Here is a 12,493-nt window from a genome sequence, read left to right as displayed (position 1 = left end):
CTGCTTTTTGGTCACAGCCCCCAAAGTGATGAACTGATTACTACAAAGAAAATATAGCAAAACTACAGTAAATACAAATGCAAAAGTACAATGCAATAAATATAAAATAAAATAAAATAGCAACAACCCAGACATACTAGCAGGGCTCTTGTGAGTTACAGTGGTTTGACAGACCCCAGGGTAGCAGGAACACTTTCACCTGCTGCATAACTATTACCTGGGAGTAAACTTCATTTAATTCAACAGGACTTACTTCTGAGTAGACATGGTTAGGCTTGCGCTGCGAAGAACTCAACGCAAGGCCTAGTGATATCTAGGACTACCAGATCTAGTAATATCTCTCATTTTTCAAATGTTGCTCTTGGCCCCGTGGTAAATATTGGGGGGGGGGCTTGGAACCCTAAAACACCCAACTATAATAAAAGGGTGAGGAAATAAGGAGTGGATGCAGCCTGCCTAACAAAGGATCTGAAGGAGTAACCGCGGATTTGGGTTGAAGCCGCAGCTCTCCTTTCTCCAGCGAGACCCCCCTCCCATAAGTACTCTTGAGGGGAAAGGACCATCTTTCCGAATAGACCCCTTGATAGCAGCTATAGGGTGATGGTGGCGGTTGTTTTCTGAACGAGAAGCGGCTGGAACAGGAGCAGCCTTCGTTGGGGGGCGGGATGCTCGAGGGGGACCCAGCCAGAGGCAAAACGCCCCACCAGCCGACCCCGACCATCCACAGCAGAAAGAGGAGGCGGCGGCGGCTGCCGTAATCCGACGGGACCCGGAAGGAAGGAGCCGGCGAGGGGCGGAGCGGAGCAGAGGAGAAGAGCCGAGCGGAGCGGCCTCGGGCTCCTGTGTTGGTGCCGGGCGGAGCTGAAGACGGACTGGCCCGGATCCCAGGCTCTCGGTAGCGGGTGAGTGGCGCTTGGCGGCGGGGCTGCCGGCCGGGAGGGAGGGAGGGAAGGTGGTTGGCCAGGGACTGGCTCCCCTTTCTCTCGCCGCCTCTGGCCTGTCCTCCGCACAGAGCCCCGCCACGACTCTCCGGCCCCATAGCCCCTCTCTGCCGGGGCTGTCCTGCTAGCCATATGCTCCCACCTTACCTATGCTGCCCCCCACCCCCCCTGTGCCCCGTCCTCTCTTGCCCGACCCCTTGGCTCTGCTTGTGCCCTTAGTGCTGTCTCTGATATTTGTTTGCCCCTTCCCGCAAAAGATCCCTTCTTTCGTCCCACTGATTGTTTCCCCTTCCCACTAAATAATAACAACAATAATAATCTCGTGCTGTTTCTTACCCTCTCCTTTTGTCACTTGCCCCCAATACCCCCTCATCCTCCCTGTCTCTCGATTGCCTGCCCCCCTCTTTATTTCTTTATGTTCTGCCCTGTTTTGTTTATGACGGTGGTTTTTATTTATTTCTTTTAAAATAGATGTTGGTGGCTCCGTAGTTCATCAGTGCTGTCATGCATTTTGCCTAAGTAAAGGACACTTGCAATTTAGAAAGGAAACCAAGTATGGTGCCTTGCCCAGTTGTCATATGATGAGTCAGTGCAGGGAGCAAAGGGTGAAACTGGGTTGGTGATTTGACTAGTAGTAACCTTTGCCGCTGTCACATATCAAGTTGCCACTAATGAATCACTGCTATAGCACACATAACGAGCTAAAAAATGTGTGGCGGTTTCTGTTTCTTTCACCCTTGACAACAGTTCTGTGAGGTAGGCCCTTGTCATTTCCATATACGGATGCGGAACTCAGAGTGATTTGCCCAGGTAACTTCCCACATAAACATAAGTCGGGTCAAGCCAAGCGCACCACCTCTGGACCAAGCTGGCAAGCTGTGCCCATGGCCACACATGTTCTCACTGAGGACATGATGTTCTCAGATAAGATGTCAGTTGGCAAATTCTTCCAATGGATAATTATGAAACAAAAGGCTTAATACTGATACATTCTCAGTGGTCGGAAGCTCAGAAGACACACCACTGCCTGTATGGGAAGAACTTGGCTTAATTGAAAATTAGAAACTGCTGCCTTGGTGCTGGTGGGCTATTATAGTGTAGTATATATAGCAGCTTGGGAGAAGGAGAAAGCACACACCATAATTTTTATAATAACCTTTTTTGTCCCATCAGCTATTTTGTACAGAATTAGATGCATACATGAAGTGATAAATAGCCCATAAACTTATAGTTCGTTTACTATTTTGTCCGCTCTTCACTGCTGTTTCTGGGGCATCTGAAGTCACTTAGAGTAGGGGTGATGAACCTTAGGCTTTCCAGATACTACTGTATTAGACTCCAGCTCCCATCAGCCCCAGCCAGTATGATCAATGGTCAGGAATGATGGGAGTAGTAATCTAGCACCATCTGGAGTATCACTGGTTCCTGCAGCTCTACCCTGGAAGCAAATCAAAAGTATTGTTGGATAGCAATCCTAACACTACTTGCACCAGGAAGGAAATCCCATTGAACTTTGTTTGCTTCTAGCAAATACAATTATAATTTAGCTATTAAGAAGTGCTTCCGTTTGCTTGTTTTCCTACAACTGGTATTAAAACATATTTCATTACTCAACCAGCTCATTAAAATGTTTTCATGCTTCTTATGTGGAAGTCAGGCTAGGAGGCTTTTCCTGGGGAACTGTGTTCCTTTGTTAAAAATAATAGGTATGGATATTAAGGTTGCTTGATACAAATTAGTTCCCCCTGAACATGCTTTAACTATGTAGTGTTTGTAATCAGGATTTTCTAGACTCACCCTCCTACTTTTAAATTTGTTCATCAATGGAGTAGGAATGCAGATATCACATTAATGGACTGATGTTTGGTGGTAGGAATTTTAGGTGAATTAATTTAGAACAAATGAGTGAAAATTTATGCATGTGTCAGAAGTTCAAAAAATGAATTGTACCAGAAGGCAAACTGAAAAATATTATTCACTGATATAAAGCTTCATATATTTCTAATATTTAATGTGGAAAAGAAGGCAGGCATTGTGTTACATTGGTAGAAAGTTACAAAGTCTTCAGAGATTAACAACAGCAAAATAGTATACAAGAAAGAGGTCTGTATTTAAAGAAAACATCAATTACGTGTAGAATGTAATGCATACCAAATCAATATGCTAGTATTTAAATGGACTCTGGAGTACACTAAACATTAACCACACATCTATTTAAAATTGTAAGTTCTGCTGTGGGAATTTGTAAGAAGTTGTTTCTTACTAAGAAGTAATTTTGCAATCTTAGTCATATGTAGGTCACTGTAGGTCAGGCATGGAAGTTTCACTTTGATTTCCTAACATTTAAGAATCTGATGACATATGTCAGTGTAGATTATTTTGCATTACTAACTCTACCTTTTATGGGTGGAAGGAGCATTAGGTGAAATGGAATGAATCAATAAAAAATGAAATTCATTCAAGGTAAATTTAAACAGTATTAAATTACTTTTAGTTGATCACCATTACCACCTCATTATATAATGAATACAGAAGTGCCACCATCTCTCTGATAGTGAATCTAATTGGCATTAAAATCATTGTATTTAATCTGTTATACATATATACCACTACAAAGTGCTATGAAGCAGGCCAGCTTTTTAAGAATGTGTAAAAAATAAGTGTTTGCATGGCATGACCTATATACTTTCTTAGCTTTAGCATTGTAGTAGTGCAACTTCAAGAAAGGTTGCTGCTTACATGTTGAAAGGTAGGAATGCAGTTGTGTTAAAAGGTTGAGACAGAGATGATAGAGACGCAAGGCAATCAAACAATTGCAACACTACTCCCAAGGTGTCCTTATACTTCTGATTACTCAAAACTAAGCAGTGAATGGCAGGGGTTGGATTACTAAATAATTGCCTTGAGCCTTCTGGTATGTTTCTTCCAAATCATCCAGCACTGGCCATGGTCTGAAAGTGACAAAACACGTTGAGTGCCATACATAGAAAACTAACACACACACACACACACACACACACACACACACACACACACACGCCCCTCTACTAGCCCAGCCATATGTTCTTACAACAGGTCACATACAGTGCATAATAGTTATAAAATGTTACTTGAAATGTATATTATATGCAACAGTTATTGTGACTCATATTACGCCACAATGTGCAACTTACATACTGTAAATATGTTGTCATATGTGTCATTTAAATCCCTTCTTAGGACTGTCATAATTCCTTCCCTGAGAATTTAATAATTATTGGGCCTAAAATTTGTACCATGTAGGGCATCTTATGGAGGTTTTGTAAGAAGCTTACAATCTGAAAGACAGGTCGGATGAGGAGTGGATATATGTTACTGCTTTCAAGAGAGAGACAATATATTTAATAGTTGGAAAACCTTTTAGGTTAATTATTAGTAAGTTCAAAATAGGTGTGGTTTGGAAAAGTGTAGAATTGATGTTGCTACTAGAATCCCACCCCATTTCTTGAAGCATATAGGGGCTTCTATCTTCTCCTCAGATATATCCCCCTCAAAAAAAAAAAAAAAAAAAAATGCTGAGCCATACAACCCTGTAAAGTTTGAAAACAGGCTTGAACACAAAGTGTATATGAAGTTTTCAGGTAATTTAAAACAAGCCAAAAACACCGGAAATACTTCCCCTATGGAAAATGTGGTTATCCTGAAAGGATACAGAAGCAGAAATAGCCACTGAAGTATTGGTGTCAGCTGGCAACTTCGTTGTTAAGTTTGAGGCAGAGAAATTTAAATGAAAATTTGTTGGCCAAATGATGCCAGATTATATTCATCGATATGAAATCATCATCTTAAAAAGGGGATTTCTGTGACCTTTGTTTTCCCTGCAAATGATGATAAATGTTGGGTTGAAAAGAAACAAATAATGACATTACAATTTTCCACATGGACTTGATGCTGACCTACAACTTGTCAATGCATAGTTAAATGTCATATACATAGGCTCTTGCTTTGGAGGCATTTATTTGTAAATGTCTGTCATTGAATTGTAACAAGTTATAGTGGTCACAGATCATTTGACAGAAAACCATTTTTCCACAGTTCCCACGAAACATCAGCATATGATTGACTCTTGTCCGTGAAACATTAGCTTTTTACATATATTGCTGCAGATGGATTTCTTTTTTTGATTGGTTTTTTTTTTTTAAAGACAATAACATTATTAAAGTTATAGGTAAATTCTTAAGGTTGCAAGATTGTCATGTTGGTCACATCTTTAAAAAAAAACACAAGAAAAAGGAAGTCTTTAAATTAAAAATACTTACTGATTTTGTTTTGGAGGGAAGATCAATAAAGTTACCACACAAATAGTTTAATGTTAATTGGAGTTCAAATAAAAGTAGCTAAAACACAAATGTTATGTACATAAGCTTCCAGATGTTATATTGGTCACTACGGAGTTGCCCTTCAATAATAGAGTGGCAGTTTTCAAACTGTGTTCACAAAACTTTGGAATTCCATAAAAGCTTGGTAGCTCCACAGTGATAGGATTATTAGTGGTGGGTGAGCTGCCTGATAGACAGTTTGTCTGTCATCATTAGTATTGCCTTGCAATGTGCAGCTGTGAAGGGGTTGAGGTGTGTGTTCTAGGAAGGCCTGTCAGCACATATGGGGCAATGACTAGGTCGAAACAATAACACATAAGGATTCAATGGAAGATGAGCAGAGATTCTGTGAACAGCAATATGAAATGGGATCACTGAAGGTCTGAGAAATTTGAACCCCATTGGTATAGATCACTATGACTATGTTCATTCATAGGGGACACATACACACACGGTGCAGATGGACTAGTTAGAGCTCACTGTTTGTTTATAGCTCCATCAATGCACAAAAGTAATTTGCAAGGTATGAGTGGCATGGGCCCTGTCCTATGGAGCTTACAATGGAAAAGTTGATACAGAGGACAGGGAGGGAAACAGAAGTGGTGTACATGATATACCGGTAATTTCATTAACTTGGGCGTAGTCAATTTCTTAACTATAGTTAAGAGACTGGGTGTGAGCCATTGCAGGCTGGGTACCATATACCTCCCCCTGTCCCCAATTCTTCTGTTCTGGTGCATGAATTGTCACTGCTCATACCCTGTCAGTCTGAAGCCTACCAAAATCTCCATTAGCACTAATTGCAGTTAAGGTTTACCAGGATTCCATTTTACTTGAGATTTGAAACTTAACTGGTTATTGAGACATCAAAGATTGGTAAGCAGTATTCAGTTACAGAAGTTACATAAAGATGCTTAGCATAGCTTGTAGAATTAGAAGCCTGCAGGTTCAGGTCAGCTTCTGTTTTTCAAATAAAAGGTGCTACCTCACCCTTTGGTAGCTCTCAAATAATGCATGACCATCTAATAGGTTTCACTACATTGTACTGTAACCAGATAGCCATAGAAAAAAGGCTTACATAAATCACAGTTTTGATTTATATGGAAATATTTCATTTGGAAACTTTCTTGTTCTCCAAGGTAATTGGATACTACTTAGCTTCCAGAGACCATAATATATTTCTGCTTTACTTGCATAGAACTCAATCATCAATAGAAAATTAGTTGAAAATACAGGCAGTTCTTAGAATGCAAAGTTCAATAAAACTGCTGTGAGTCTTGCAGAGTCACACAGTAGACTTTAAACTTTCATTTGCCAAGCTGTTTCTAGAAGATTGAATTTCTACAATTCTAGGTGCACAAAGTACAATGGCTAAAGTGCAATCAGATTGTGTGTTAACTCTTTCCATAATTTTTCTTAGAGGAGTTTTTACTTGATATTGCAAAACAAAGCTGTTGCTGTTATCTAGTGAATTCTCTTCTAGTTATTTATCATAATTTTGAGAGGGGGATTTCCAAAATAGTAAGTTATCATTTACTACGTTTATAAAATAATTACCTTAGAATTGTCATCCTGTATGCTGGCTAGGAGGAAGCTATGATGTTTAGCATTGGAGAAAGCCACTGTTTCAAATATCCCTTTATTCTAGAATGGGAAAGGGGGAATCTGCTGCCCTCCAGATGTTTCTTGCCTCGTCCTTGACCATTTGCTGTGGGGACTGGGGCTGCCTTCTTCTCGAGGACTAATATAAAGGCATTTAGAATGCATTTTAAAATGTATGCAAGATCCTGTAGGGTTAAGCTGTTTAGATCTAAAAAATGACTCTGCATTCTGAATATGGTAGCTAGGGAGTGAGGCAAAACCTTGGGTGCATATATGGTAGAGTAGAAGGAAAGTGTGCACATGTTTCCATGTGCTTGTGCAGACAGTGTAGAACAACTGTCAACTTCAAGGACCACAGTGTAGGAAGAAGGCATTGGATAGAGTTATGTGGGTTATGCTTATGCAATGTTACTTTCTTGCATCTGCCCTCTCTCTGCCACCCCATGCTGAGTGTGGGCAGCAGCAGCAACAAACATTATACTCTTTGTGAAAGGACACCTATTCCTAGATCATTTCCTATAACATTTACTTGCCTCTTGCTGTGTTTTTAGTAGTCATAGCCATAGGTATTCAGGCAGGAGTGTGCAAATCACATCAGTATCCTTGGCCTGCAGTGAGAGGTTTGAAATCAACCTTTCAAAGAAGCACTGCTGTATATTGATTTATATTTGGCAAAGCCATAGCTTTCTGAAATAAAGAACACCAGCTGTGTTTTGTGGGGTTTTGATACTCGATCTGACCTGTGCAAGCTTCATTGAAAAGAAGAGTTTTAACCACAAGAACCTGGGTCAGGCTGATCCATTTCTTTGGATATCTCAAAACATCACTGCAGAGGCCACATTGCACCAAACACATAGTAATGGACATTAGAATAGGACATTAGCAAATACAGTATTGAAATGTGCAATAGGTAATCAGCAGCAAAACGGGGGAAGGAATGATGCCCTCCCTTACCCTTTGTTTACTTCATGTGATGAGGTGTGGAAGATTCCTCACCCATTCCACAACTTGTTCTAGAGGCCAGTGTTACAAGTGCATGGAAGATCCAGGGTGGGCCCAGTATCTAGACCTGGTTCGAATTCTTGCTTGACCTAGAGTGACTTGGATGAACAAACGGTAAAGCTGTGGTGGGACTTTCCTTCTGTGCCGCAATCTCTGACACTCCTCATGCAGGAGATGCCATATGGGAACTTAAGCGTTTCTCCTCAAACAGCTGCATATGTCTTTTATTTTGGTTAGGCTTGAATATGCCTCAGCATGAAAGACCCAAACAGGATTTTTATATAAAGATATCTGGTGACAAAATCCTTAATAATACATGCCAATAGTACTGCACTATTGCACTTTTATGGTTCTTTCCCCTCCTCTTTTCCATGGTAGATATATTCAATTTCAGTCTTGTAGATTGTTATTGTTGTTGTTACTACTGCATCATTTCTATCCTGTCTGTCCTTCTGCAAGGAGCATAGGGCAGCAATTATAAAAGAACAAACTACCTTTAAGTATCAAGCTTCTCAGTAAGATATGTAATTTCCCATTTAGCAATAGAAATGTCCACTTTGGATGCTGGGTATCTTCTCTACTGTGCTCCCCCTCCATAGTTTGTTTCAATACAATATATTAATTTCCTCTCTTATATAGTGTGTTGCATTTTAGTGTAACTTTAAATAAAATCTCCAGAGGCCTCTGTTTTGATTTACAAGATTGCTTAACCCAAAAGGATCCTTCCAGCTCAACTTCCTAAAGCCGAGTCATGTTATTTTCACCTCTGAAATATGAGCAGTTATTTTGCATCACACCCTGTGGACTGATTTGTACGTTACTTGAGTAGATAGTTTTTCTAAACCTCTTGGAAGCTTTTCCTGTTCGGTATTTTGTTCAGGCAATAAATAAATCAGATGACGTGTATGTACTGCTGTGTTTGCTTGTTCTTGACCTTTGCTTTTCAGTCATGTAAGTGTCAGTTTTAGACGTGCCGTTGTGTAATGTGGAGTTCATGTGATGAGCATGTTCTGTCCTTAATGTTTTCTTTGTAATGCATCTTGTGTCTAATCAGTTGTTGTATAGTTTAGCCTAGCCTTTTACAGCACAATCCCATGCAGTCTTACTTGGGAGTAAATCATATCAAAGTCAGTGGTACTTAGTTCTGAGTAAACATAGGATCAGGTTGTCAGTTTTTTCTAATAAGGGGAAGCACAGCATAGGTCCTAATATTAGTTTTTTCTTGTTACACTTCATGAGATAGATCTTTGCTTTTTATGTTAACAACAGAAGGTTCTGGGGTTTTTTGATAATTAATAATAGTCTTCAGGAATCTAGGAAAAACATAGCTCCTCACTCCTAATAACAGTGGCTATAGAGCTGTTTTAGGTCTTGATCCACTGTTGAATTTTGCCCTGTATCATAATCGGTAAGATGTTATCCCAGACTTGTAAAGAGAAACTACCAGATCACCTATGGTGATTATTATTTTATTCCTGGTGAGCAGGGAGAGGAAGTGTTGTAAAACAGATTTTTTTTTCTTATTCAGCCTTTCTATGTTTCCAGATAGCTAATATTAATGAGGTAAGTGGGATAAATTTGTGGCCAATGGCTATTGTGGATGTATTGCAAATCTGTGAGTGTATATATTTTCATGGGAGAGGCCAGTGTATAGGCATTTCTGGGAGTGAAAGAACGTGAGTGCCACCTTTGCAGTTTGTTTGTGGTAATTGAAAGTATTTCAGAAGTTCAGAGTTTATCTGAGAGCTGTAATGAGTTCTAGGGACTTTAATAAAATAAAGCAGCAAGTTGGAAGCAGTTGTTTTTTCTCCTCTTTCAAATGTTTTTCATGCACAATACTGAGCACTGCAGTTCTCAAAAGAGAAAATAAGGATCTAGTCCTTGCGGTCTGGATATAGTTTCTGGCTGTTTCAAAAAAACTATTGACCATCTATCTCCATATTGCAACACCAGGTGATAGAAAGGTTTAAAGTTTCTCTTATGTGGCTTTCTCGCAGTTTCTATTGTCTTGTCACAAAAATGCACATTGGAGCCTTCTCTGAATCACTGAAGTTTTGATTACACTTGACTACAGCCAAGGGACTCTGAACTCATATCACCTGACCCAATCCACACAGATGTTAGGGGTGAACATTTATAAAAAGTTGTAACCACAGATTCCTGTGCCATCAAGGAAACTGAACCCGATCAGTAATTATCCTGGTGGTGTTGCAATCTGTTTCTGAGCAGGCTATAAATGCAAACACTCAAGGAGCTGAAGACATGTTTAATTTTGATTGGAAGTAGGACAGGGCAGTGATAAGGAAATAAGAGTGCCAGGGTCACTTGGATCCACGTGTTTCCTTAGACACGGCAGTGGTGATAGTGAACTGCTCCCCCAGCAGCTGTTTTAATTGTGCTGCTTCTAGTCGCATTCAGGGTGAAAAGATCTTTCAGGCCTGGCTGTACTCATACCAATTCAACTCTTAATGGCTGATGCAGATGCTTTGTGCAGTGTGTCTGGACCAGGGTTTGCTGTTGGTTCAGGAGTTCCAGGAACAAAGGGACACTTGCTGTACTTTAATGTTTCCTCCCAGTTTTACATTGAAACCCTATAGATATAAGCCCAGCCTGGTACTCTCCACATGTGTTGGACAACTATTCCCAAAATGGCCAGTGGTCTGGCATGATGGGAGTAGAAGCCCAAAACATGAATGGCAGCAGGAAAGGGATGGATGGTATAACCCTAATACAAGTACACCAATCTCATGCAATCTAAACAATTAAGAGTTAAGACTGGAGGGAAGTGTTCACTGGCCAGTAGATAAGAATCTATAAGTCCTGTAGGCTTCCTAGTTTGTAACTAATAAAACCGGCTCCTCCAAATGAGAGATATTATCTTGGTTTGCTCGAAGGATGTGCCCTTTGCTGAAGGCTGTTTAAGACTTAATTCCATACCATGATGTGCTCAGAATGTTGATTAGTTACTGTAACACACTTTTGGGTGAATATTTTTGGCATGGAAAATGGTCTTTCAGGGTCTGTTAGGTGGTGAACCTTATTTGCTGCCCCACTGATTCAAAACCATTTTGTGTGTTCTCTTTTTGAGGTCCCAGCCAGTCATGATTCATGTGGCCACTATGATGTCACTGCAGCATGTAGATTTAATTAGTTGGTTATGTTACAGAAGGCAAACAAAGTCCTTAGCTTTATCTTCATATGGAATGGAGAGGAAGAAGGAATACATCAGTTGTTTAACCCTGCTGTGAATGCTTTTGTGTCCTTTGGAGCCCCAGCAAAAAATGGTCAGAGAGAGTGAAAATTTTAATGATTTCCATAATGCCCCCCCCCCCGCGCGGTTATACTCAGCACTATTGGTTACTTTTCTGAGAACTTTCAGACAACACATCAAGCTGCAATAGTAGAGTTTAATTTGAATAATATTGTGATTTCTTGTGCTACCTGGCTGGTTGGAGAAGGTCACATTCCTTGTATTTTGAAATGGAGATGTCTCACCCAAAATTATATGAAATTGATTATGCTATGCTGGAAGAACTACTTAATTGTTTTTGCTAGCATTGCCAGTTACTCTAAACAAATGACCTGGTTTTCCTCTGGGTCTTTTACCTAGTTAAATAAACATGAATGACCATGAATTTAAATTATGATTCACAAAAAGTACTTCCAAATTTTCATATAGAAGGGAGGAGAGGCATTGTATTTCACCACTTTCATCAAAGTAAATTCTTATTTTGTAAAACATCAAAGAAGGGGTCAACAATCCCTTGGCAGAGATGATACCTCTTTATCTCCTCTGGATGTGATATTCCTTACCATTCAGTCTGCAACCAAACTAGATTTATGCTGTGCCACAACAACAGTTTGGGATGTGGAACCAATGCTAGTCTTAGAGTGAGATTAAAAAGTATAATTGGTTGAGTACATGTTAAGCAATGTTACCAATTGAAGATACATGCTTTTATTTGGAAAAAGATGAAACTGGCATTTCTGGGCTTTGGGTTCTACTCAACTCCCTGTTTGTGCCTTCTGGATTCTGTGATTTCTGAATCCAATCCTATTCTCTCTGTGTTGTTAATAATACAAGGGGGAAAGTGACTTTTGTGCATTAATGGAGCACTTCCACATTAGCAGACCTTGGAAACCCCACTAAATATGTGTGTCTCTGGACTGTAGCCACACAGTCACTTCACTTTTATTTTTACATGATCCCATTATATTACAATAGCTGCTGTAGACTTGGATCCAGGTTATTTCAGATGAAGTCAAGGGGTTTCCACATACTCATTGAGTCTTTTGTGTAGCACAGATGCTTGGCACACCACAAAATTTACTTCAAAATGCCTTTTGGAGATATCTTCTGATGAACAGATTTATGCTAGAAGAACTGTTCCCACAGGCACTCCAAGTTGCATTAGTCACAGAAAGCCACAGAAGACTGCAGCTTTTCTTTCTACATTGTGCTGTTCTTGCAGAGAAAGGCTGTAGGTGAGCAGATTGTATGGGTCTCACATTCATGCATGCGTACACCTATCCCGAGTGCAAGGGATGGAGGACCTGAAAAATGACACTTCAAACCCTGTCGGACATGAA

The 12,493-nt window shown here is 40.1% G+C and overlaps 1 protein-coding gene across 1 annotated transcript in view; it reads left to right on the top strand.

Annotated features, from left to right (window-relative positions):
• Positions 1-744: 744 nt before the first annotated feature.
• SAR1B (secretion associated Ras related GTPase 1B) overlaps positions 745-12,493 on the top strand; it is a 26,382-nt gene continuing 14,633 nt past the window's right edge. Inside the window, exon 1 of the mRNA XM_081851166.1 lies at positions 745-902. The gene's annotated coding sequence lies outside the window, so the exon portion shown is untranslated. The remainder of the gene's footprint in view (positions 903-12,493) is intronic.

The sequence above is a fragment of the Podarcis erhardii genome, assembly GCF_964252035.2.
Source record: "Podarcis erhardii genome assembly, chromosome: 2".
Classification (NCBI taxonomy): Eukaryota; Metazoa; Chordata; class Lepidosauria; order Squamata; family Lacertidae; genus Podarcis; species Podarcis erhardii.
The sequence above is the reverse complement of the archived record's forward strand: the minus strand, read 5'-3'. Positions and strand labels throughout refer to the sequence as shown.